A 25,699-nucleotide genomic window follows, 5' to 3' on the forward strand; every position below is an offset into this window, starting at 1 on the left:
GGCATAGAAGTACCGAGCTAAAACTATACACATGTTTTAAGGATTTCTGCTCTCCAGAAAGTCTGCAGTATCTCACGTTCTCACCAGCAGAAGACAGAAGAGTCTATTTTCCACCTTTCTCTAACCAGCAGTGGAGACTTTAGATAGTAGATGGGAGAGAAGCCCTTAGGACTGGATGAGAAGTTTAATCCTAATGTCTGATCCTGGACAGAATGGGTCCTGTAGCAGAAGAGGGGACTCAGGCAGGCTTAGAGTAAAGGATCATGACCTGGAGGCCAGAGCCTGGACTTCATAACCTACCCACACCTTCGTTGGTTTGAGAATTCTATGAATAGACTGATTTTTCAGAGCCCGGCAGGCTTCTAGGAAGCCTTCCCTCCTCCTGGTCCTTTGTCGGTAACAAAAACATGACAAATAAGTGAACCTCAGCCCGTGTAAGCCCAAGGAAGCTATATATATTTTTTTGCATTGAGACACAACAAACAGTGCCACCTGGAAGTGCAGGTACAATTCTCAATCCCTGCTTGCAGAGGGCCTCACAGACATAAACGGAAGGTGTAACAGGAAGTTATGTAGGTGAGGCACTAGCCTCAGGAGATGGAGGGGTCGAGTGCAAGCTACAGAGTTTGCACTGAGGCAAATACTGCAAGATTTTCAACCTTCAGACTTAAAAAGGAAGACGGTGGCACGGACTAGGAGCATCTTGTTCGTGTCAGGAGTAGTCTAGAGTCACAGTGACTCTTCTCTGGCTCCTCTGTAGGTCGGTGTGAAAACACCACAGTCTCTGAGACCTCTGGTGTTGAGGTGTCCCTTGGCTGCTGCAGACAGCTATCACCTTTTAAATTCTTACCTCTTGCTAAACACTCCCTGGCATATCTGACCTTTGCCCTTCACTTTATTTATTTTTAAAATTTAATTTTCAATTACAGTTGACATACAATGTATTAGTTTCAGGTGTACAATACAGTGATTAGACATTTATATACCTTATGAAGTATTCCCCCTCGACGAGTCTGGTACCCATCTGGCGCCATACATAGTTATTATAATATTATTAACCCTGTTCCTTAAGCTTTCCTTTACATCCCTGTGACCATCTTGTAACTGCCAGTTTGTACTTCGTAATCCTTTCCCCCTTCTTTTCACCCAGCCCTCAACCCCAACCCTGCTCCCATCTGGCAAAGCTCAGTTTGTCCTCTGCACCTATGAGTTTATTTCTGTTTTGATAATTCTTTTTTTTTTTTTTTTTTTTTTGTATTTTTCTGAAGCTGGAAACGGGGAGAGACAGTCAGACAGACTCCCGCATGCGCCCGACTGGGATCCACCCGGCACGCCCACCAGGGGCCACGCTCTGCCCACCAGGGGGTGATGCTCTGCCCCTCCGGGGCATCGCTCTGCCGCGACCAGAGCCACTCTAGCGCCTGGGGCAGAGGCCAAGGAGCCATCCCCAGCGCCCGGGCCATCTTTGCTCCAATGGAGCCTTGGCTGCGGGAGGGGAAGAGAGAGACAGAGAGGAAGGAAGGGGGGGTGTGGAGAAGCAAATGGGCGCTTCTCCTGTGTGCCCTGGCCGGGAATCGAACCCGGGTCCCCCGCAAGCCAGGCCGACGCTCTACCGCTGAGCCAACTGGTATGAGTTTATTTGTTTTGTTTTTTCATTTATTTTGTTTTCTAGGTACCACATACAAGCAAAATCTCGTGGTATTTGCCTTTCTCTGTCTGACTTATTTTCTTAGCTTGAACCCTGCCCTTCTGCTAAGCGTGCGTCACAGGTAAAGCCGCCCCCCTTGCCCAGGAATCACGATGCGCACGTTCCCATTCTGATTGTGTTTGTGTGAATGTCAGGCAGCCCTGCAGCTCCTCATGCCTCCATTTCCTTAGTCATAACCAAGGGGCTGTGACCTAATGTGGAAAAGTAAGAGGCCTGAGGAGTGTCACATCTAGGACCAAGAGGCAGAAGTTGCAGTTGCCATCATTCCTCTCCCCACGACTTTGTCATCTCCCGAGTTCTCTGCCCCTTTTCCCTTCCCAAGTGTGAAGCTCTTTCCATCAAAGCCACAGAGCAGGGATTGGCCCCATCTGCAAAGGGTGACATTAGTTCTTTCCTCAGTTCACCTGTTAGAGGACTGCGCAAGGGGTTCTCCAACAATCCCAATTAATAGAGGGGGAAAAAAAGAGGCACAGAAAGGCAAAGACAGGGCTGGCCTGGAAATTAAACCACTTGCCCCATGGAAGGCTCTTAGAACAGGACCTGACACCCAGCAAGCACCCTAAACATCAGCTCTTATTTACAATTTGTTGTAACTCTTACCTCTGAGCTCATGGTAGTGAGCTCAGTGAGATGCATACCCAGCACGCCCGGGGCTGCACCTTGAGTCTTGGAAAGGACACATAAATGGCGACTGCTTCATGATCAGCATAGCCTGGGACGAGAACAGTTTGATGCCAGCAGTCCATTTTTTTACACGTTTGGAGGCACAAGGCTCCCCAAAGACTCTAGCCCTCCAGATAAACTTCCTCCCAGAACTCCTGGCCTCTGCTAAAGACTTCTTTACGGGGGATTTATCTCACCCGTCCCCCTGTTTTTTTTCTCCCTCTTAGCTGCACGTCCCTTATCACCCTGCTTTATTCTTCGCTCTCCACTTCCCTCTATTATCTCTCCTGTCGCCCACAATGGCTTCCACTTTGCATACAGCCAGTGCGTTCTGGCTCCTGCTCCCCTGTGACTTTCTTCCCTTTGTCTCCACACTCCCGAGTCTGATACATGCATCGCAGGAAGGTCAGGCTTACCTCTCAGATACGCATTTTATCTTCTGCGGTTGCAAAAACAATTATTGCTTGCTTCTCCGTACTTTCCTTCTCTGCTAACTTTTCCCCTTTCTCCCTATAACTTCATCTTTTTTTTTTTTTTCCTGAACATCACCAGCGGTTTGTTTTCACCTTTTTTTGTCCTAAATACCAACTTAATGATCATTTCTGCAGAATGTACATTGACATAAGGGACCAGATAATCCTTTTCAATTTTCTTTCATATGTCTTGGGGAAAATTCATATGCATCTCTGGCCTGGCCCCATCCCCTTCTTTTGTGACCCATCCTGACAAAGAACCACTTTCATGATGGCAGCAACATCTCTCAGCCTGTCAATAAATCACTCTAGTGGCTTCTCAGCGACTAGTTCCTTCACAGACCTTGAGTGCCATTCACACGGAAAACATTTCTCATTATTTATCTTAAGCTTCTTGGAAACCCACACATTGTCCTGCTTTGCTTTACTTCTCAATATGGACACCCTCCACCTGCAAATGGGAAGCCGTACAGTCAGAACCATAGCTGATGCTCAGAGCTTTCTCTCTCTTACCTCTGAGGACTTGCACATTCTTGACTTCCTCCCTGTACCCTTGTCTCAGGAGGCAGATTTTGCTAATTAGTATTTGCAGGAGGAATATCCTGACTTATGAGGTTTAAGCAGGACTCACAATATCAGCTACAGCTACAGTGAATTCTTGACCATGCAGGTGCAAATTTTGTGGGTGGTCTATTAGTCCCAGGCTAGCCTCCCCTGATGCTTAGCAAATGATCCATCTGCTTCCTCACACTCCCACCCTCCTGGCAGTTAGGTGGGGGTTATGTGACACAGGCTGTCAATGAGCTATAGGTGTAAGTGATGTGCCCCAATTTCAGGCCAAAGCCAAAGAAATTGTCCAGCTCTTCTTTCACTTGCCCAGTGACGAGGAGGCCTGGTATTGAGATGGTGGAGCCACAAGATTGACGCACCCTGGGGTTTCTGGACCCCTGCTGAGAGCTAAGCCCCTGAGCTTGTTGGTAGCACATCATAACCTAACCTGTTTTAATATTCTAACCTCCTATGCTACAGGACCAAGGTTGCCCCTTCTAGGCAAACTTCAATATGTTCTGAAAACCTACATTCATTTTATTATTGCCTCCTACATGACATAAATGGAAACTATCAGTTACCAAGACACAAACATAATGTGTGCCAATCTCACAATCTAGATAGGTAAATACATCCATAGATATAGATATATATTATGCTAAAGCACTGCAGAGGGGACTAGGAGGAAAAAGGTTTTAGTTCTTAGGTTCTTAAGCAATTGTAATGTTAATTATTTGGTAGAGCAAGAGGAGAAATATACAGGCTGTCCCTCAAGTAAGATCAAGATGAATTCCAGAATTAGAGATTTACTCAGCCACTCAACACCAGTGCCACCATCAGGAGAGAAACCCCACTCCTAAGAAACACAGTTTGACCCTGGCCAGTTGGTTCAGTTGATAGAGCATCAGCCCAGTGTACTGATGTCCCGGGTTTGATCTCTGGTCAGCGCACACAAGAGAAGCGACCACCTGCTTCTCTCCCCCTCCCTCTCCCCATTCTCTCCCTCTTCCCCTCTCACAGCCAGTGGCTCAGTGGTTAGAGTGTCAGCCCTGGACACTGGTTGGTCTGAGCATTGGCCTCAGACCCTAAAAATAACTTGGTTGACTCAAGTCTCGGCCCCAGACAGGGGTTGCCAGGTGGATCCTGGCTGGGGCACATGGAGAGTCTGTCTCATTACCTCCTCTCCTCTCACTTGAAAAAAGAAAGAAAAAAAACATAATTATGTGATCTACAAGCAGATATATCTTTATTAGGCAGCTAATGCCCTTTGCCTTTTGAAAAATATGTTTCCAAACAACAATTACAAAATCTCAAACTAAACTTTTAGAAAAACAATGGATAATTTTTGTCAGTAGAGTATGAAATATGAAATGGAGTCTGTACATACTGTTTAAGGCTTAGAGTTATAAGAAAAGTCCCAGAGATTTACTGTCCATCAAAGGGAATATATTATAGTCAATAACACAATAATTATGTACAATGATAAATAGTACTTATTAAGGTGATCACTTGTTAAATGACTATGTTGTACACCTGAAACTAATATAATATTGTATGTCAACTAAAATTAAAAATAATTTTTAAAAAAAGACATCAAAAGAACATATCATAAAGGAAAAATGGGTATATACAAATTTAAAATTTAAAATTTTATCTAATAAAGTAAAACGATGAGTCACAAATTGGAAAAAAGATATTTGCCAGCATGCAATTAGCAAGGGATTCACATTTAAAATATATAAAGAACTCTTTAAGTAAAGACAAGACCACAAAAAGTAGAAAAGTAGTCAAAGGATATGAACTGGAAATCCACAGATGTGGAAGCCAAACATCTAAAACCATAGGAAGTGTGTCTAACCTATCCAATAAGCAATTATCCACCAACCCTGGATTTTTAGCTAAACTCTGGTCATCATACTTAGCAAACAGGACATTATCCCCAAGGTAGAGATTTACCTTGAGATCAAAGAGAAGGGGCTTGGGTTGCTGTGGCTGAAGCAATACCCACAGAAGCCAGACCAGGCCTCAAATCATTGACCCAGAGTTTCTTAAGAAAGCCTGGGTTTCACTGAGAAAACAACCTACTCAAAGAAGCATTTGTCCCCATGGCCCATTTGCTTTGAGTGATCCCTAAGCATCAGACGTATGTGTGAAGGCTCCTTGCAACAGATACCTTCAAGAAGACTTCACTGCAATTGGGATAGCTCGGGAAAGTTCATGAGACTTCCCGAAATATTTCATGCTGCTGTCAAAGACTATGCTGCTGGACTCGTGCCCAGGGTTCTTCTCGTCACCATGGACAGACTGCAGTAGTTCATGCCTGGTATCGTAGGAATGAGTTACAACTGCTGGGAAAATGTATGTTGAAAAAACTTTGCATGTTTTAATGTTAGCAGTCACTTATTAGAAATAAGATTTATTAGTCCTTTGGCAAGGTGTTATGCTGGCAGCCTTAAATGAGGATAAAAGTGTTAGGAAGCCAATGAAAATTAACTTTCAACTCCAACTCTATCAGTGGCCAACCCTTCCCTAGACAGCTCAGCACAGCGGCTAAGAATGAACTCTGATGGATTTGCAGCAAGTTGCATAACCTCCCTGGGCCTCGGTGTCCTCATCTGCAAACGTGAACAGAAAAAATAGTACACTTTGGGCTTTGGGGAGGATAAGTAAGATCAGTGCTTTGCACATAATGAGTCTGTAATCAATGTCAGCACTTATCAGTAATGAGAGTAATGGATTGTCAGGTTTTCAATGGGAGTAATGGCTTTTGTCCATGGGGATGATGCACTCCCATCTCCCAGGCTGTAGGGTGGGTGCCTGGACTCTTTCTCTATCAGTGACCCTTATTTGCCAAAACCCAGTCATAGCCTCGTTCACAGATCCCCTGGTGGCCCTGGGCTTGTATTGGTCAAGGGTGTGGGGGGAGGAAGGAGAGCATATCTATGCCTGTAAAAAAAGCAGAGTTAATACTTAAAAGAGGAGGAGTTCTAGTCTCATCCTTCCCCACTGCACTTGGCTGTGTGCTATGTGCTGGTGATCTGGCTCCAACTCCCGGCAACCTTACGAATGAGTGACACCCATAATGTCCTGTCCTCAGCAACCCTACTCAGCTCCTACAGACTCATGCCTACGGCTTCTTCTATGGAGTCAATCCATCTCATATTTGGTCTTCTTCCTTTCCTGCCATCTTCTTTTTTCCCCAGCATTACTAATGTGCTTGAAGTAAGATAGCTTCAGTTTTCGCCACTGCACCTGACCAGTTGTCTGTTGGCTGGTGCATTCCAGTGGTGAGCTGATACCAAACCCCAGCTTAGAAAACAGGGTTGTTCTTCATGTGGATGACTCTGTGACGAAAGCATGGGAACAGCTTAGAAAAAAAAGAGAAAAGAAAAGAAAAAGAAAAAAGATAGCTTCAGTTTTGCCTCCAGCGATATTTCAGACTTCACTGGTTCTAGGACCCACTTGTTCTTCTTTCTGGAGGTCCAGGCTATCCCTAGAGCTCTCCAACACCATAGTTCTAATTAATAAAATTTTTTTCTATCAGCTAACTTTCCTATCAGTCAACTGTCCAATGTTCATATTTGTACTGATTCATTGGAACTCCCAGTGTGTGGACAAGTCTTAGCCTTGGTCTTGAATGGCACATCTTTTTTCTTGATCTTTCCTAATTCTTCCATCACTGCCCTTTCGAGTCTCGGCCTACTCTGGATTGCTAGATGGTGATCTCTACTTGCACTGATGACTGAACCAAGATAAGCAAAATATGTCACAAGTTCACTGTCTTCATTGTCTCCGTTCAAGTTGCGTCTTTCTGTAGCTATGCACTCTGCTGCCCCTCCTTGACCTGCCCACCCTTAGAGGAGATTTGTACTCAGTCCTGCCTGAAGTTGGGGGATCAGTTAAGTGACACTCCAACGCCCCAACCCTGCTTTAATTTCTTCCATACATTGTATGATTGTTCAACATGCTACCTTTTTTTTCTTATTGTCTCTCTGCACCATATGTCTATTGTGTTCACTGCTGTACCCTCAGCATCTGAAGAGGGCCTGGTGAAGGGTAGGTGCTCAATAAATCTTGTTGAAGGAATTAAATAAAACTCAATAGAGTAAAATCCAACCTTGCCCAAAGTCACTGTGATAGGTTGAGTTGTAACCACCCCCAAATTCTTATGTTGAACTCCTAACCCCTAATCTGACTGTATTTGGAGATAGGACCTTTTAAGAGGTAATTAACATAAAGTGAGATCCTATGGGTGGCCCTACTCCAATATGACTGGTGTCCTTATAGGAAGAGGAGATGAGAACAAGATGTGCAGAGAGGGAAGGCCACGGAAGGCCATGGAAGGAAGACAGCCATCTAAAAGCCAAGGAGAGAGACCTCAGAATGCAACAGCCCTTCTGACACCTTGATCTTAGACATCTAGCCTCCAGAACGGTGAGGAAAAATTTTTTCATGGTTTAATTACTCAGTTTGTGGTCCTCTGCTATGGCAGCCCAAAGAAACTAATAGTCACGGAGCGAGGTTTCTTTAGCGAACTAAGGTCTGGATTTTCTTAGCTTGAAGCACTCATACTTCAATACTCTCTGGAAGTAGAGTATCCTCTTTAACAGTTGGGCATATCCCCACAAGGCCCAAGAGTTTTCAGAGGACCTACCGGCCGCTTTTCCCTTCTTTTGCTGGACACTCAGAGAGCAGGGCTGTGCCCCAGGGCTGGCTCTCAGGAAGTCCTGCTCTCCTCTGGCAGGCCTGACACCTCGAACAGCTGCTTTGGGCTCCTGACAAGGTCTCGTGTAGGACTGCGTCTTGCACAGACAGTATCTGTTGTTTACTCTGGGTTTTGTTCCACTGGAGAAGGGAGATGACAGTCATCTAATTGACCTTCTCATTTCCCACTCATGAGCTGTCAAGCAGTGCCGTTAACACTTTCTGCGCTCAGGGCACTGGGCTGGGCACTGGGCTGGGCACCGGGAGGACATGGAGTATGCAGTGAGCTCACTTCCCTGGGGAAACCTACAGTCTGGTAGAAATAACAAAATGTATAAACCTGAAACAAACAGAGGCAAGGGGAAAACCCAAAGCAGGAGCCTGTAATCCCATCCTAAACTGTAGGTAAAGAGACGCTACAGTAATTCGGAGAAGACTGAAGCTGGAGTGGAGGGGAGGGTGACCAGGAGCAGTCTCCTAGAATGGTAGCATTGGGACTTGTAGTTGCAATGTAATATTGCAGTGACGGGACTGATTGTAGGGTGGGAGGGGGAGCATCCCAACCCTGGAGAACAGCAGAAGCCAAGGTCCAGAGGAGGGTTTGAGCCTGAGATGTTTATCTTGTCTCAGTAAAGAGATCGGAGTCATGGCAAGATCAGCCACCCATCTCCACACTAGATGCCTAGAGAACACAAGCAGAGCATCTGAGCTATGGACAGTTATTTTGTCTCCAACTACAGGCCTTTTGCTCCAAACTTCAGGCAGCCTTCTGGTGACTTAGGGGAGGTCACAGGGACCTGGTTTTTTTGTTGTGTTACATGCAGACCCAGTTCCACCACACTAGCACCAAGTCCAAATCCTGGCTCCCAAGAGCACACTTGGCAGCATGCACAGGTAAACCAAAGAAAGGAAGTGGCATGAAGGGGAGAAAATTTTTCTCAGTAGAGGAGGAGGAAGCAAAAGCTAACCAGTCACTCGTCCTAAGTCTTCACAGGCAGGACACAACCTCACGGTGGCCTTTACACAGTTGTATATCAGGGCAGGGGGGTGGAAGAAGGAGGAGGAGGAGAAGAAAGAATTCCAAGATATTACACATGGCATGATTTAAAAGTACCACCAATAATGTTCTTGGGTCTCTCCTAGACTTATTAAAATTTCTTTCCTGGGTGTGAGGTAGAAAGAGAGAGGATGGGCAAAGATCTTTGAGAAGTCCCCAAGATGTGGCAGGGAGTCACTAAGCTGTTCTTCTTGGACTAGAAGGGAGGGTCGTGTGCAATGATGACATGACGAAGAACAAGACACAGAAGTCCTAACCAAGGTTTAATACTTGCCTCCAATAGCCAGGACCAAGCTTCACCATGAATACCTGTCAACTTGCCTCTTCCCCCATCGTGCATAGGTCCAGTGGAGCAGGCACGGACAGGGATAGGGTTTGCCTTTCTATTCAGTGGATTTCCGTTACCCACAGTTGCTTTGCCCCACTACCAGAGATAAAAATGTTATTACTATTATTAGTATGAGTTCAAGTGTTAGCTCAGAGCTGCATAAAGTTTTCTTTCCTGAAGCCAGTGTTAAATAAACTCATTTACATGTATACTCTGGAACTGCATCGCAAGACCACCCTGTGCTCTGACACATTGTGTTCTGTCCTAGTGACGACAACAGGCTGGGGGAGGTCCACTCGCTTTCACGAGATTGCACAGTAATGTCTCATGATATCAAGACACAGGACCAGAAGTAGTGGTCTCTTAATTTTTCATTAGGAAAAGGGGTCTGAGATATAAGGAGGTGCCACTAAAAACTGAAGATAAAGGCATCAAACTAGCCCTTAGCCATTTCAGGTGAGATATTACGTCTGTGGGTCGCCATCTCTACGAGCCCATCCCCCAATTCTGGTACCTATAACAAGTTCCCTGACAGTTTATTCTTTATTGCTGTACTGAACAGCCAAAAATGTGAATTTATTTGAGTTACTTCTTTCTTTCTAGCTGTAATCAAGCTGCAGGATATGTGTTAAAATTCCAATCAAGAACCTCGGGAACTTTAAAAAAAAAAAAAAAAAAATCCCTTAAGCCAATTTTTCCAGCGTCAAGAAAAATTTGTGGTGAGCCTCTTGGCTATATCCTCTGTTGAGCGCTTCAATTCTAATGATAGATGGTTTCACTAGATCTTAAACACTCCCCGACTTCTCTTAATGGACTGGACTTGGCGCGGTTCCTAGAAACAGCTCCTTGGTAGCCTCTGACCATGCAGATTGTCTAACATAGTGGATGGAGGGCAGTAATTTTATGTAACATTGAGCAACACCTTCCCTCCTCACTGCCCACTTTGCTCTAGCCTGAGCAACAACCAGGGAGCAAGATCCCCCAGGACTCTCGTTTGAAGGGGTGATTATCCAACCCTCACACTGCCCTTCTACTACAAATTAATCTCATGCTTCTTCCTGTGGTTGATGCTTCTCAATCATTTGCATAGTGCAGCTTTTACAGATTTGTAAATATTTAGATACAAAGGATTGAAAGGAGAGATGTGAGCAGATAAAATGCCCTAGGGGAAAAGTGAAGATTCAGAGAGAACAGGAGAAGAGAGAGAGATAGAGCAAGAGATCAAACACGAAGACTTTTAGCCCAGACATGCCTCCCAACACTCCTTAGAAGAAACCCTACTGGCTCTGAACATAATATGTTTTGATTTAGGTATGACAGCAGTGGATACTTCCCAAGCTATCTTTGTGACTCTCTGACCAAGGGTGTTTGGTCACAGGCAGCAGCTGTAGGAAATATAGAGTCTCAGAATAAGGATGCTTGAGGCTTTGGCTGGAATTGTCCTTCTCCAGACAGTGCTGATGCAGGATCCCGTACCTCGGTCTTCTGGGTTTCACTTGAGTTTAAACAATGATCAGCATTTGGTTGGGCTACCACAATAATTCCCAAGTCAATGTTTTATGTTCCCAGATTTTCCTCTTGACAGGGAATATCCATTTTTAAAGCCAACATTTATTGAACATTGTATGTGGCCAGAAAAAAAGAGAAGAAGGAGGAGAGAGAGAGAGAGAGACTGAAGAGTAAGGAAGAGCCAAGCTTCTCTCTGAGTTCCTGGGGAAGTGACGCAGACTAGGGGTTCACTCAGCCATCAGTATAACCAAAGCCAGCCATTGAGAGGCTTTGTCCTTCCCTACTGTGTGAAGAGGACAGGCGCTAAGAAGCCTCAGCACCCCAGCCCCGTGTCCCCTGTGCTCTGCTTGCACGTCTGCCCTGTAGCGTACACGTTCCTACAGGAGGTGACATCCTGCCCCGCCATATGCTCAGACTCTCTTCACTATTTTCGTTCTCACATTGTTTGTCCCCCTTAATTTTTTTTTTACCTATAAATTGCCATACATGCCAACCTTTTCCTTCCAATACCTAACAAAATGAGCTTTTTAGGAAGTCTCCTTCCTTCGTTCCCCCTTCCAGGTCCCAACTGCTCTTCCCCCTGTGTGGCCTCCTCGTTTCCCCAGTCCTGCAGGAAGGAGCAGACCGCTCAGGGGCCGCATCCTCGCCTGCTCTGAGACTGAAGCAAGGTGCACAAAGATGCTGCTTTTCCCGCTCTCGGGGGGGCTGGCCCTGCAGCCCTCCTCTCACCTCGGTGAGCCCACCATCTGTGCAATGTTCACTGAGCAGGACTGGGACCCCTGAGGGTGCTCCTGAACCCCTTACGATTTAAATATGGTGAGCCTTCAGCCTCAGCGCCGCCTGGGTGGGGCTGACCCTGTGGAGAACACTGGGTCAGAGCTTGCTTCTCAAAGAAGCGGACCATCTGCGGGTCTTATCATTCATGTGCCAAGTGTTGCTACCAGGAAATGCCTGTGGGCCTGGCCCACATATGATATGGGCATGCTGAGGTCTACAACGACCCTCATGTGGGAAACTTGACTCTCAACAGCTCCAAATCTCACTAAGAACTAGCTTCCAATTTTTGATCCATCTGATGGTAAAAATCAGTAAGGATAAACATGGCCTGAAAAATTCCTTTATAAATGCTAATCTTTGAGCCGTTCAAATCCTCATGAGGCTCTTGAATATCTCTGTTGTGCCTGTCACATGTGGTCTGTACTAAAAAGATGTGTGGATGTGACTGTCTTTCCCAATCTCACAGCAAACGCTTAGGTCATTGGTGGCAAATAACTGGCGTGTGGATTGCCACTTTCTACTTCTAAACAGATTGCAGGCCTGACTAGCAGATCACCCTTTCTTGGCCAACAAGCCCAGATTCAATCCCAGAATCTTTTTAAATGCACTGTCCCGGGTTATCACTGTCAATCAACTGAAGTTGGTACCCAAGGTAAAATACATTTGGCTTATTTATCTGAGACTAGTTATTGAAACTGCAAGTTACAGCCCACTAATGAGATTATTAATTTGGTGGGCAACAACCAGCATTAGGAAGGAAGGAAGGAAGGAAGGAAGGAAGGAAGGAAGGAAGGAAGGAAGGAAGGAAGGAAGGAAGGAAAGAAGGAAGGAAGGGAGGGAGGGAGGGAGGGAGGAGTGGGGTGGTGAGGGGAGGGGAGCGGGGGGAGGAAAAGAGGGAGGGAGGGAAGTTCTCCAGGTGATTTTCACCTGGAGACTGACCGGCACCTCTCCAAAGCACAGCCTGAGCTGAATGAGGACTAGTTATTTAAGAAATGGAGGTTGATTGACTGAATAGCAGATAACATATGTAGAGATGGGACCCTTGGAGCTCCCTGAGGCCTTGGGGACCACGAATTTCTCTGGGCCTTTGTGTTTTCTATGAAGAACCAGAGAAAAGTCATTTCTTTCCAATGACATCCCTCATTCAGTCAGCCTCTTCCGGTAAATGCAGACTTTGAAAGGTTCCCAAGGGAGGGACTCCCATGTTTTCTGCAGGGCAGGCAAAGGGGCAGCATGTAACCGAAGGGAACCAGACCAGGACTGGAAGAGGGCAAAGGGACTCGCCCTCCTCGGGCTGCTTTCTCAGCGGTATAAGGAGGCTGCTAACAACCCTCCTGAGTGCTTGCTGCGGAGTTCCAGGAAAGGCCCGGGTGTGAAGAGGCAGGTGAGCACCAGCCTCATTAGCTGGGCTGTCACAGCTGCCGGGATGCGTGGGGTTGCCGCAGTTCTAACATCTTGTCACGAGTACCTGCAAGTGCAACAAAGGCTTTTAAAGGCCTTTACAACATTTTAAAGTTTATCTTAAATAGAGAACTAGGTAATTAAGCTCATTAGCAGAAAATAATTTGCTCAGCTTGTTGAAGGTCGGTGGTTCTCGTGTGCCGGTGGAGCACAAAAGGAAGGGAGAGAGAGGCAGCGCTGGAACAGCCAGTCCGCCCCTGCCCTGCCCCTCTCTCTGTCTGCACAGGTGGCACTGAGAGCCGGGCGATGGTGAAACCATGATGGAGGGGTGGGGTCTCTGGGGAATCTGTCCCATGACCACTGACACAGGGAGAGAGGGGCTCTGATGCTCTTGGGTGGGAGCTTGCACCCAGGTAGAACCTGGTCTACAAACTCTGTTTTTATAGATGAGACGCTAGGCCTGAGAAAACGTCTCTCTCTAACACAAGCCCATGCATCCAACCAGTAGTTCCTGAGTGCCGACGCTGCCGTGAGTGACCAGCCACAGAATGTAACGCAGAAGAAAACACATTTCCCGCCTTCATGGAGCATGTCTAAGTGTATCAGTCCCTCGCTGACTCCCATGACTCAGAAGATGACAGCTAAGTAAAAATGTAAGTAGCTGCCAGCAGTTAGGAGGGAGGGGAGAGGGATAGGTGAGACAGAGAATTTTTAGGGTAGTGAAACTATTCTGTATACTACTACAAGTGGTCGATATATGTCCTTATAAATGTGTTCAAAATTACAGAAGGTACAACACCAAGAGTGAACCCTAACGTAACCTACGGGCTGTAGAGGACACTTTGTCAGTGTAGGTTCTCTGGTATAACAAAAGCACCACTCTGGTGGGGATGTGAATAAGGGGAGAGGCTGTGCATGGGGGGCGGCACCCCTGCGATGGAACATCCTCGTACCTTTCTCTCAATTTTTCTGTGAAACTAAAACTGCTCTTAAAAAATGAAGGTTATTGGCCCTGGCCGGTGGCTCAGTGGTAGAGCGTCCGCCTGGCGTGCAGGAGTCCCGGGTTCGATTCCCGACCAGGGCACACAGGAGAAGCACCCATCTGCTTCTCCATCCCCACCCCCTCTCCTTCCTCTCTGTCTCTCTCTTCCCCTCCCGCAGCCGAGGCTCTATTGGAGCAGAGTTGGCCCGGGCACTGAGGATGGCTCTGTGGCCTCTGCCTCAGGTGCTAGAATGGCTCTGGTTGCAACAGAGCAACGCCCCAGATGGGCTGAGCATCACCCCCTGGTGGGCGTGCCGGGTGGATCCCGGTCAGGCACATGCGGAAGTCTGTCTGACTGCCTCCCCGTTTCCAACTTCACAAAAATACAAAAAAAAAAAAAAAGGAAAAAAAAAGAAGGTTATTAAATACAAAGAGAGAGAGAGAGAGAGAGAGAACAAAGATGCCTACTCACACCAGTTTTAATCAACAGGGCACTGCAATTCCTAACTAGGGCAATTAAGCAAGAAAAAGAAATAAAAGGCATCAAAATCAGACAAGAAGAAGTAAGGTTATCTCTGTTTGCAGATGACATAATATTATATAGAGAAAATGCTAGTGACTCCACCTTCATAAGAATACCAGGCAGAAGGGTACCAGTTACTGGTGTGTTAGTTCCATGATAAACAGTCACTGGGCTGAGTGTTCTGGAGACTGAATTTTCTGGAGCAAGCTGTCTTCAGGGGCATCAGAAGAGCATCTCTCAGAATTAGGTAAGGAGCCCCGGAATCTTGGCTCACAGACTCCAACTGTGGTCCTCCGCACCACCAAGCGGGTGCTTGGACCTTGGCCGTGGGCACTAGAGTCAAAAAGCCTTCCCCAGGGCAACCCACAGAATGCTAGAAAGTATATTGGGGGAAAAAAAGGAACTATTAGTTAAACAAATTAAATTAACTTTTATATTGTAGTTATTAAAACTGCAAGTTACAACCCACTGATGAGACTATTAATTTGGAGGGCAATAAACTTCTCAGATTCTTTAACATAGTATTTTAATGTGCTTTAGAAATTTCAAGGAAGAAAATAAATAAAGCAGTACTTCTCAAACTGATTGGACAATAACATCTTGCATTTTATAAAGCATTCCATGGAACTTGGGTTGCACAAAATAATTTGGGGAACACTGAATCTAAAAGAAGGAGTCGAAAGCTTAGCAACTACTGTATTTCTCCATGTATAAGACGCTCCCATGTATAAGACGCACCTTAATTTGGGGGCCCGAAATTTGAAAAAGAATGTATTACGTAAAGTTATTTAACTCAAGTTTTATTCATCTACAACAATGAGCCACAAACAAGTACGAAAAAGCAGGAAATGTGAGTAAAAAAGATCTACAACCACTGCATAAGATGCACCCAGTTTTAAACCCCAAATTGTTCAAAACAAGGTGTGCCATACATGGGGAAATATGATACCTTCCATAGAAGTTTGCATTTTTTTCAGGAGCATGTAAGCATTAGATAGGGGAGTTTGGAGACAATGGATTCTCCTTTTGTGTAAAAAAAGGGATAATGAGTGACTGATTTTTAAATCTCAAATGTCTTACCTGGCTTTATTATATTTTTCCTTCATACAAATGCCAACAATGATGAAACAGATGATGGACTAATCTTTCTGATCCAACCACATTACTGGGATCCAGGCTGACTTTGCATAATTCGAGAAAAATACACACTTCTCAGAGTTTACTTCTTGGGGACAAGAGAGCCTTGCTTTTCAAGCCCTGTGTGAATTTTCAAACAGCGAGGATCTGAACCATGACTGTCAACTACAATTCTTTGGAGACCCAGTTCTTATCTTCTGCTGACTTCTCACCTACCTGGAAGACCTGAACCACAGGTGACAATGTGCTGTGCATTTGGACCCATTAATAAAGCATATTTTAGACATTTAACCATCCCCCCAATTCAACTAATGTGTAGAGAAAACCGTCTGTGGCCAACATTGTTTCAGAGGGATAGAAAGACAGTCTTGCACACATATGAAGATAAGTAGATATACAAGTGTTCAGTCTACTCCCCACATCAGAGACAGTCAGTTGCTCATAAAAATAAAAAATGAGCTTCTGACACTTTTATAACATTTATAGCCACTTTCTCAAACCACCACACATGCCGCTTTCAACTTCCTTCCAATTGTTTATATTCTAACCTCCAGCCCTGTATTCTCTCACAGCTTAGAACTAAATGAGCATCTCAGCTCCCCAGCCCTGGCCATGATCTAAACAGTCTCTGGTCCTGTGGCTCCTCCAACTCCCACTTGTGGCCCCTGCTGACTTTGGGAGGCTCCTGTCTACACGCCTTGCGCTACTGCCTCTGCCTACAAGGAAGCCTGCAGATGGAAGGCACCGCCCTCCCTCCAGCACAGAGCCTGCAGTGAGCCCCACTGGCTCACGAGGTGATTGGCAAAAAGCCTGTGAATGGCTGCACTGTTGGCCTCCTCCACCCCCGCCAGCAGCACACCGGTTATCTCCGGGTTGAATGGTGGAATACAGGAAATACTCTCCAAAGAAATCAAGCCAATCTGCAAAGAAGGGCCTAGAGTTCCCAGAGTGGAAGCTGATGCCTGAGAATAGGGCCCTTCTTGTTTTGGCATTGGTCAGAGAGTGGGTTCAAGTTTCCAAGAGAAATGGCTCGAGCCTAGACGTCCACAGCTAAGAATACACCCTGAAGGGAAGCCCACAGTGTGGCATGCCCTGCACACCTGCCCAGACAGGGAGTCAGGAGTCTCGGGATGGAGAAAAGCTAGACAAGGCAGAAGTACCCCCCATGTCAGCCATCTATATTAATCAAGTGAAGTTTTCTTTTTCATTCCTAAACATGAATGGACAGTCAAGGCTCCATAACCATGCAAGGAAATAAGCAGCATAAAAGGGGGAGTAATTATGCTGGTGTGAAGGTGGCTGTTTAAGTCAACATTCTCTTCTTTCTAGAAATCAAAAAGCATCAAAAGAAAAAATTTTAAATCCAATAAATATCATTTATTTTGATGAAAAAAAGTACAACAATAGCTAATATTTATATAACAATTACTATGTACCAAGTGCTGTTTTAAAAACTTCACATATACTAACTCACTTCATCCTACACTGAACGGTAGATACAACCATTCTACTGATTTTTCTGAAGAGGTTATGAAGCCTCAAGAAGTTAAGTGATCTGCATAAGGTCACAAAGATACCAATTTAAAACAAAGTTTGACTCTAAAGTTCATCGTCTTAAACTCTATATACATTGTTACTGTCCTCTGAAATAAATATGCAAATTCTGAAATATGTGCAAAGTTTGGTAAAAGCAGATGAAACCAAACTAAAGGCAGAAATGAAGAAATACAGAGAAAGAGGAAAGGGCTTGGTAGCAGCATAGCTCAGAAAGCAACAGCAAAAGTACCCTATAGAAAATAATGTGTACACAATGAAATGCAAAATGTATCTCTAATCTCCAACAACGAGTACAGGTTCTAAGGTAAACAGATCCGTGGCAGTGCTCTTCTGTATGTGGTTGGTTTGGATGCAGAGGATATTGGGCTAGAAAAAAGCCACACTTGCAAAGGGGTAATCTGTCTCTGTGGCAGCAAGGGAGATTTTGAGTTGAGAAAAACAGCTACTCTTGGTGACTTGCTACCCTCCCCCACCCACTCAGACCTAATGTTGTCATCAGGAAAATTAAAACTTACTAAAAGACAAAAATTAAACAGGAACTTACAAAGCATTGAAACAAAAATATCCAAGAATAATAGCAGCAAAATTTGATAAGACATGAACAATTCTTACTAAAAAAATTATTGTTATGAAACAGATGAAAGTCGTGAATAAGCATTTCTCCAGGAATTAGAAATAATTCACTAAAGCAATTGCCTCCTTGAAGGAAGATGAGAAAGTGAAGATGTAAGAACTCAGGAAGGAAGCACGGTAGGTTGCTGAAACAGATAAAATATGAGCTGGCTGAATCCAGGGAAAAGTGTTATGTTAAAACATGAAATTTTTGTATTTAAAATGGTCAGATATTGGCTTTTGTACATGGTGAGCATAGCAGAAGGAAAAAGATAAAATAAAACCCAAACATTATAAAAATAAAAATAAAATTGAAAAAGCATTAGTCATTATCTAGACTGTGGAAAAATATTAAAGGACAAAGGAAAAAATCAGTAAAATGAAATGGAAATAAAAGACAAAAAGAAATAAAGAAAACAATAATATATACAGAAGAGATAGGAAAACCAATATTTATATAATTGTAGATCCATAGAAGAAAGCCAAAAAACAAGGAACAAACAAATATTTAAAGATACAATGTGGCTAAAAATTTCCTAAAATTAAAAATAAAATCTTGAGTTTATATATAGATGGATACAAATGGTTGCCAGAGAAAATCAATCAAGAAGTCAACATTGAATCACTCTAGTAAAGTTTTGGACTTAAAGATTAAGGCCCCTTTAGTCAAAAAAACAAAAAGATCAAATCATGTTTAATTGATAAAGTTAAAAATAATTCCCCATTTCTTTTCAGCAACACCCAATGCCAGAAATTAATAGAGAACACTCACACAAAAAAGAAAGTGTGACTCAAAAGTTTTATATCCAGCTAAACTATGTTTAGCTACTGGAAAGGAATCTTGAGCAAGCAAATGAACCCTTCTTGAGAAAACTACTAGAAATGAACTTTGGCCAAGCAAGTGATAACTTAGGACACTATAGTCAAATGATGTGTTGCGAGAATTAAATAAATTTACTTATTAACCAGGATAAAATCAAAGATAGGAATGACAGTGACAAACCAGAATGTAAACATTATTGGTCTGAACATGTAAAAATGGTTCAACTAATACAATTAGAAGGAAAAGAATAAAAGAAAACGGGAGGGAAACTATTATAATTTTGTTGATTGCAAGAGGCAGTTAGAGTTCCTACAATAGGTAGGAGTCAATATATATCATTTATAGTACAAAGGTAAAAATAAAGAAACAAAAATATTATAGATTAATATCATCAGGTAATAGTGGAGAAAGAAGGCGATAAGAAAAAAAAAAGAAAATACATTACTTTTGTCATTGCTCATGAGGAACTTAAAAACAGAGATCCAAAGGCATTACCCACAGTTATAATTACAAAAGTAACCACCACAGTATAATACAAACCTTTTTAATATCAGAGGAACAATATCCCCTTTTTAATTCCTTCTTTCTAACTTAACAAAACAAAATTACTATCATTCAGGGAATCTCTCTTCCTCCATATGACCACGTGTTGTCCTAATTCCAAATTATCCAAATGATACAGAACTTGTACCGAGACGGGGGGTTGCTGCATGAAACCGACCCCACAATTAGGTGGGATGGAGGAGCGAGAGGTGGGAAGCAGGGAACACCCCAGCATTCCTCATGGATAAGCTGGCCGTTCTCGTTAGACAGTGGTAAGCAGTGAAACTGTCACCTGTCCTGTGCTTACAGAGACTGCAGTATCAGGGGACAGGCTGGAAGTTCAGAATGTTGGCATCTCCTTTATTTCTTACAGCCTTCTGCCAGGTTATACATGAATGGGATCAGGTTAGACTAAAGGTGACTTCTCTGACAACAGAGAGAGGAAAAAGACAGTTTTGCTAAGAGAGGTGCTTTCTGTCTGTCTGTCTATGCTCCGAGATCTAAATTGATTAAGAGTCCCATAACTTGAGGCCTTTCAGGGTTGGAAAAGCGGAATGCTTTACTTTGAGATAAAGTGGGTGAGAGCAGGGGCAGGGGCAGGGGATCGAGCAGGAGATAAGATTGAGCCCAGCTATAATCTGGATCGCCAGGCCTCCCCCAGCACCTCCTGTTAAGTATTCTCCCTCAGACAAAGGAGACACTCATGCTTATTGTGAAGATGCTGGCTGGGAAAAATCAGATTATGGGTGGTATCTCCCCACCAAGCTATTGTTTCAAACTGACTCAAGGCAGAAGCCATTGAACTGAAGGCCAGGGTGACGGACACAACCCAGGGGCCAGATGGGGTTTAGGAATTCTCAGACTCAAGGACGATGACTAGACAAGATCTTTTCCCTATGGAATTGACTGGGAAAAAATTGGTTAGAAGCCAGCCTCGTTTTTAAGAGAAATATATTATTGGGTGTTTCACACATAAGGCAACACCCAGGCCCCAAACTCATGCCAATCGCAAGAGAGCTGCTAAGTTTCTGCACAGAAAGAGGGCATTCTTCTCAGTACCCTTCTCTGTTCTGGCATCGAAGGACCCTGGGCAGCAGCGATTCTCCAGTGAGCAGGACCTGTAGGTGCCTGGCACTATTGGGTCCCTTCCTCAGCCAAGACACGATCATTGTGTTTTCTGCCTTGTGGCCCAGTGACCACTGGGTGCTGTTTGCCACCCTCCCCATGCCTGAGTGACGGGCTTAATAGCAGCTGATCGGTTCCTTCAGAACCACTGAATGTTGGGTGTTGGGAGCTGGGAACACATCCTTTACTAAACCAGTCCCATCTAAAGGAGCCTGTAGTCTCCAGGGGCCACATAGAGGGACTTCGCCATGCTGCACACACAGGGTGAATCAGAATAACAGGGTGGGAGGCATCCCTAACGTGAATCCTAAATTGAGACCTGAAAGAAAACTAGGAGATAGAAAGGGGGCTGGAGTCAATCAAGCATAGGGTGGGAGCTGGGAGGTTGTAGGCACTCTTAGAAAGCCCTCCCTAACTGATGAGAGTGATTGATGGGAGGCAAGAAGAGGGGGGGGGGGGGTGAGGCCAAATGGGAGGCAGCTGACATAACCCAGCCTTGACTGCCAGACTTCGGATTTTATCCTTATCTGCCTTTGCTGGCATATCCTGATGTCCTTGCTAAGCCCCTTAGGCTGTTGCTCTATCCCAGGACTAGAACCTCAGGGAAAGTGAAAGCAAATCTTCCAGCAGATGCCCAGTCCCCTCCTGTGTCACTGTCCTTGAGCCTTCCTGCCCCTTCAGGAAAGCTCTGCAGCCAGGTCAGCGTCTCCTGCTTGCGGAAGATTCCTCCCGATAAAGACCCAGTCTCAACAACCTACTTCCTCACATCTCTGACAAAACAGCCCCTAGAACTCCTTCCCTGCGCTGTCGGTACCCTGCCCTCTCCCAGATTAACATCCCCACTAGCCAAACACAGGAAAACACAGTCTCCCTAGGGCCATTTTGTTCCCTGCATCTTTTGCATCAGGTAGAACATAGAGTTATTTAATTTGGGCTCTTGGATTGACTTCATTGTTCACAAGGTACTTCGGAGGCCAAGGCTCTTCTCTGAGACTGATTTCACAAAAAGGAAGTCGTATATCCTTGAAAACCTGGCTACCCAGATAGCAGCAGAAGTTTCTCTATGATGGAATCTAACAGAAAATACTGCTTGCAATATTTATAAAATCTCTTTTAAGGGCACTTACCAACCCACTAAGGAGTACCTTTGCACAAATGTGTAAGGTACAATTGCAAAGAGGACTCTTTACTGGGACCCTAGGGTCTCACAAGAGGCGTTTGCTTCAGACAGGAAAGAAAGGCAGGAAATAAGAGGACCACACATCAGCTCAAGTATTTGCATTTGGAGGTTTACCTTCAGAGAATCTCTTTGTACTGTCCTGATTGGGGGTGTTCAATTAAAGCTGAGCCTAACAGGTTTCACTTTGTTTTGGCAGAGCAGAGGATGGGATGCCTGGGGGGCCCTGAGCCAAGGAGGCTGCCATTGGATGAGGGGGCTGGAGGCGGAGGAGGGGAGGCTGCCTATTTCCTGGACTTTGCAGGCCCCGTTTGTAAGTAAAGGAAGTGAGCAGCTCTAGGAGTGAGGACCCCTCCAGGGAGAGACAAGGGGTGCCCCTAACACTCTCTCTTGCTCTTTTGACTACATGCACCATTGACGGAAGGTAAGGTAAAGCAGTCAATAGGGAATGGCAGTCAATGAAGAAGGCAGCAACCAGGACTGCCTTAGACTTTCACAGAAGTGGGGAGCCCTCTTAGCACCCCCTCAGTGGCTCACATCTTGGAGTGCCCACCTTGTGCTAGTCACTGGGTAATGTGCTTCAATTACAAGATTCATTTATCATATATTTCTTCTTCTAACAAACCTATAAAAATGCTATTTTTATCTCTATTTTACAGCTGAGAAAACTGAGGCTGATGGAGATTAAGAAAGGAAGACAGCTGGCCACAGGCAGAACTGAAATTGGAATTCACATCTGCCTGACTCCAAAGCCCAGGCTCCAAACCACTAGAGTAGACAGTAGCCCCTTGTTGGTCAAATAAGTTTGTAAATATGATATATAGGTTTGCTCGCTTATAGTTTGCACTGGGTGTGGGGGACAGGCTGTAAGCAGGCAGGGTTGTTATACCCTAAGGCTTAATTGTAAGACTAAGCCTTTCCCACCCTAAGTGACTTTGTATCAGAGACTTCCTTGTCTGTATATTGGATTAAAGGTTTTGATTTCTACACTATAAAATGGGGCAGACCAGGAGCTTGCTCTCTCTTGGTTCCTGAGATTAGCATTAGAGGAGAGAGCAGAGAAAGGAGAGCAGAGAAAAGCCACATGGAGGAGAGGAGAAGCAGCCAAGATGGCAGAGTGCTGAAGGAGAAGCCAGTTTGTGCAGAGTTTGTTCAGAGAGGAGGAGATGGGGAACAGAGGTGAATAAGGCTGGTGAGGTAGAAACCTTTGATTCTAGGAAACTCAGATAAGTCAGTGGCTTTGAGAGCCCTGAATGGAAAGGGAAGTGTTTTCCCACTGCATTTCTTGCCCGCCAGGTGCAAGCTAGGATTAACAGGTAATGGCCCAGCAGTTCTTGGTTCCATTGTTTCATTACATCTGTCCGAATCCAATGTGAACCTGCATGGGCCAGGCGACTGTGATGGTGGCCGTGGCTACTGGTTTTACACCCCTTTAAAGGAGAATGAGATTGTCTTGTCTTACAGCTCAGTCCATCCTACTCTCAGCTATAGGAGACCAAAGTGGGAACTCCCTTTGACTGGCCAGTCAGTGAACTTGATGGTCATACTACAGGGAGGGTCCCCCAGACAAGCAGCTGTGTGTCTAGAAACTGACTGATGAGATGGTGCGTTTGGAGGGAAGCGAAGGGCACGCAGCCGCTGTTCTCTGCACACCCCTCTCTTCTTCCATCCTTCCCAGAAAAACCCACTTATTTACCTGCCACCAGATTCGTGCCCTGCTCAGCAGAAGTAGGTGTCAGTTGGTCAGCAGACAAACAAATAAATAGAAAATATCTTTCCTGAGCAGTGTACTGAGCTCTGTAGGAAGAAACAAAGAGAAGAAATAGATGCCTTCAAGGACCCTGCTGTCTGGTTGGAGAGACAAGATCAACATACAGGGTGGACCACGCAAATGTCTTTCAGAGCCACAGACGTGTGCCATTCCAACCAGTGCAGGGAATACGGGAAGCACGGAGCACAAGAGCAAGCCAATGGGTACGCGATGGGAGGATGGGGTCGACGGTGTGTGGGGGGGTGGGGGTCGGGGGGAGCGTGCCTGGAGAAGATTTCATGAGGGATGGATGCGTGGATATGGTGAACTGGAGCAGAGGAGGGAGAAGCTTCAGGAAAGTCGAACTGTAGCCATAGCCCATGAACATGCTCTTCTGCCCCTGAACCACACTGCAAGGGGCAAGGCTTAAAAGGCTCCAATTTGGAGACCTGATGTAGCCCCAGCCCCTGCCTCAGTCCTTGGCTGGTTTTACCCCTTCGTCCCACATGTCTCTCGTCCCCACAGTTTTGTATACTGAAACCCGGGGACCTGCAGGCATTGCACACAGTAGTTATTGCTAATGTTCTTTTCCCCAAACTCCTTATCTTTTGGCTCCTGTTATAGCTATTCAGTTATGTTGGCTGATAACCTATTCCAGGAGAATTTGAATTGTAATATGACAATACTTGAAGCCTTTGGAACTAAAAGAATTAATCCATTAAAGTATTTCGGCTAAGGAACTGGCTGTCAGCACAGGGACCTCACACCTGCTGGCAGCCACCTACCCTGACAATGTATGACGTTCATCCTCCACCTTGACTCTTCTTTTGAGGGGAAATGCCTAATGAGAATGAACCGTCTTCTCCGATAGGGCTAATAGTCAGGCTCCTGCTCTCTAGGGGGTCTCTGTCCTGGTCACAGGAGGTGCTCTTATGCATTGATTCATAGTTGTTCAGCTTGGAGACCACTTCACCCAGCATCTCTCAAAAATGTTTTCGGAGTCATCAACACCAAAATGATCTGGAGGTCAGTTTAAAATGCTGAGTCCTGGACCCTGCTGCAAACTAGGCCAACAGAGTCCCAGGGTCTGGGATGTGATGTGGCTCTTCAGTGGTGTAAAGCCAGTAGCCACGGCCACCATCACAGCCGCCTGGCCCGTGCAGGTTCACATTGGATTCAGAGAGTCGGTAATGAAACAACGGAGCCAAGAACTGGTGGGCCATCATCTTTATCCTAGCTTGCACCCGGTGGGCAAGAAATACACACAGTGGGAAAACACTTCCTTTTCCATTCAGGGCTCCCAAAGCCACTGACTTATCTGAGTTTCCTAGAATCAAAGTTTTCTACCTCACCAGCCCTATTCACCTCTGTTCCCCATCTCCTTCTCTCTGCACAAACTGGCTTCTCCTTCAGAACTCTGCCATCTTGGCTGCTTCTCCTCTCCTCCACGTGGCCTTTCTCTGCTCTCCTACAGCATGGGCTCCTCCTAGAACGTAATCACTCTTCCCCGAAACAACATGATCTCTCTTCCTTTTAAAACCTTTTGGCGCAAAAGCTCTCCCTCAACACACATTAATATAATCACGCCCATCCCAAGCAAGAAGGGCAACTAATATTATCACCTGGGTGACGGGCTTCCACGTGGGCAGCACCATCTTTAACAAAGTAAGCATAATATATTTTATCTGCCCAACAATCCACCCCATGCTCACTTTACTGCCCACAATCTACACCACTGGCATCCCTGTGCAAGGAAATTAGGCACATTACACAAATTACAACAACATGACAAATCAGACAATTTCACAATTACAAAGATACATTTCACCAGTCTCTGAGCACTTTGCCAAAAGCGCAAAATGTCCTCGACCTTCTTTCTAGCCATGGGAAAAGCTTCCTGGGGCAGGGGAGTGCTTCCAGCAAAGCCGCCCCCCACCCCCATCAGGATATTTCACATTGTCCAAAATCTGTAAGTCCATCCAACAAAGAAGCCAGTGCCCACTCCAGTCGTAGTCCAGGAATCAGTCCATGCACATGGGGCCTCAGCCACACCCCTCATCCCTGCCATCCTGGCAGGTCTTACGCTGTCCCAAGGAGGAGCACGTGGCAATGGCAGTTAGCATTTCCATCTTTGCTCCAGAGAGCATGATGACATCTACCCCCACATCCTAAAATCGCAGACCTACCAGGGGCATAGTAAGTACTCCTTGCTGCTGGGTCCTCACCTTCTGGAGACTGCGGATCGCAGCTCCAGACCAATTCTCCTCATCCTCCAAAGAGGAACTGAAAAACATCAGCTCA

The 25,699-nt window shown here is 45.3% G+C and overlaps 1 non-coding gene across 1 annotated transcript; it reads left to right on the top strand.

Moving 5' to 3' along the window:
• Positions 1-6,632: 6,632 nt before the first annotated feature.
• LOC136396050 (small nucleolar RNA SNORA65) lies at positions 6,633-6,762 on the top strand. The gene has a single exon (XR_010749480.1). It is a non-coding gene; the product is annotated as a small nucleolar RNA SNORA65 (small nucleolar RNA).
• Positions 6,763-25,699: the final 18,937 nt, after the last annotated feature.

This window comes from Saccopteryx leptura, chromosome 2 (genome assembly GCF_036850995.1).
Source record: "Saccopteryx leptura isolate mSacLep1 chromosome 2, mSacLep1_pri_phased_curated, whole genome shotgun sequence".
NCBI classification, from domain to species: domain Eukaryota; kingdom Metazoa; phylum Chordata; class Mammalia; order Chiroptera; family Emballonuridae; genus Saccopteryx; species Saccopteryx leptura.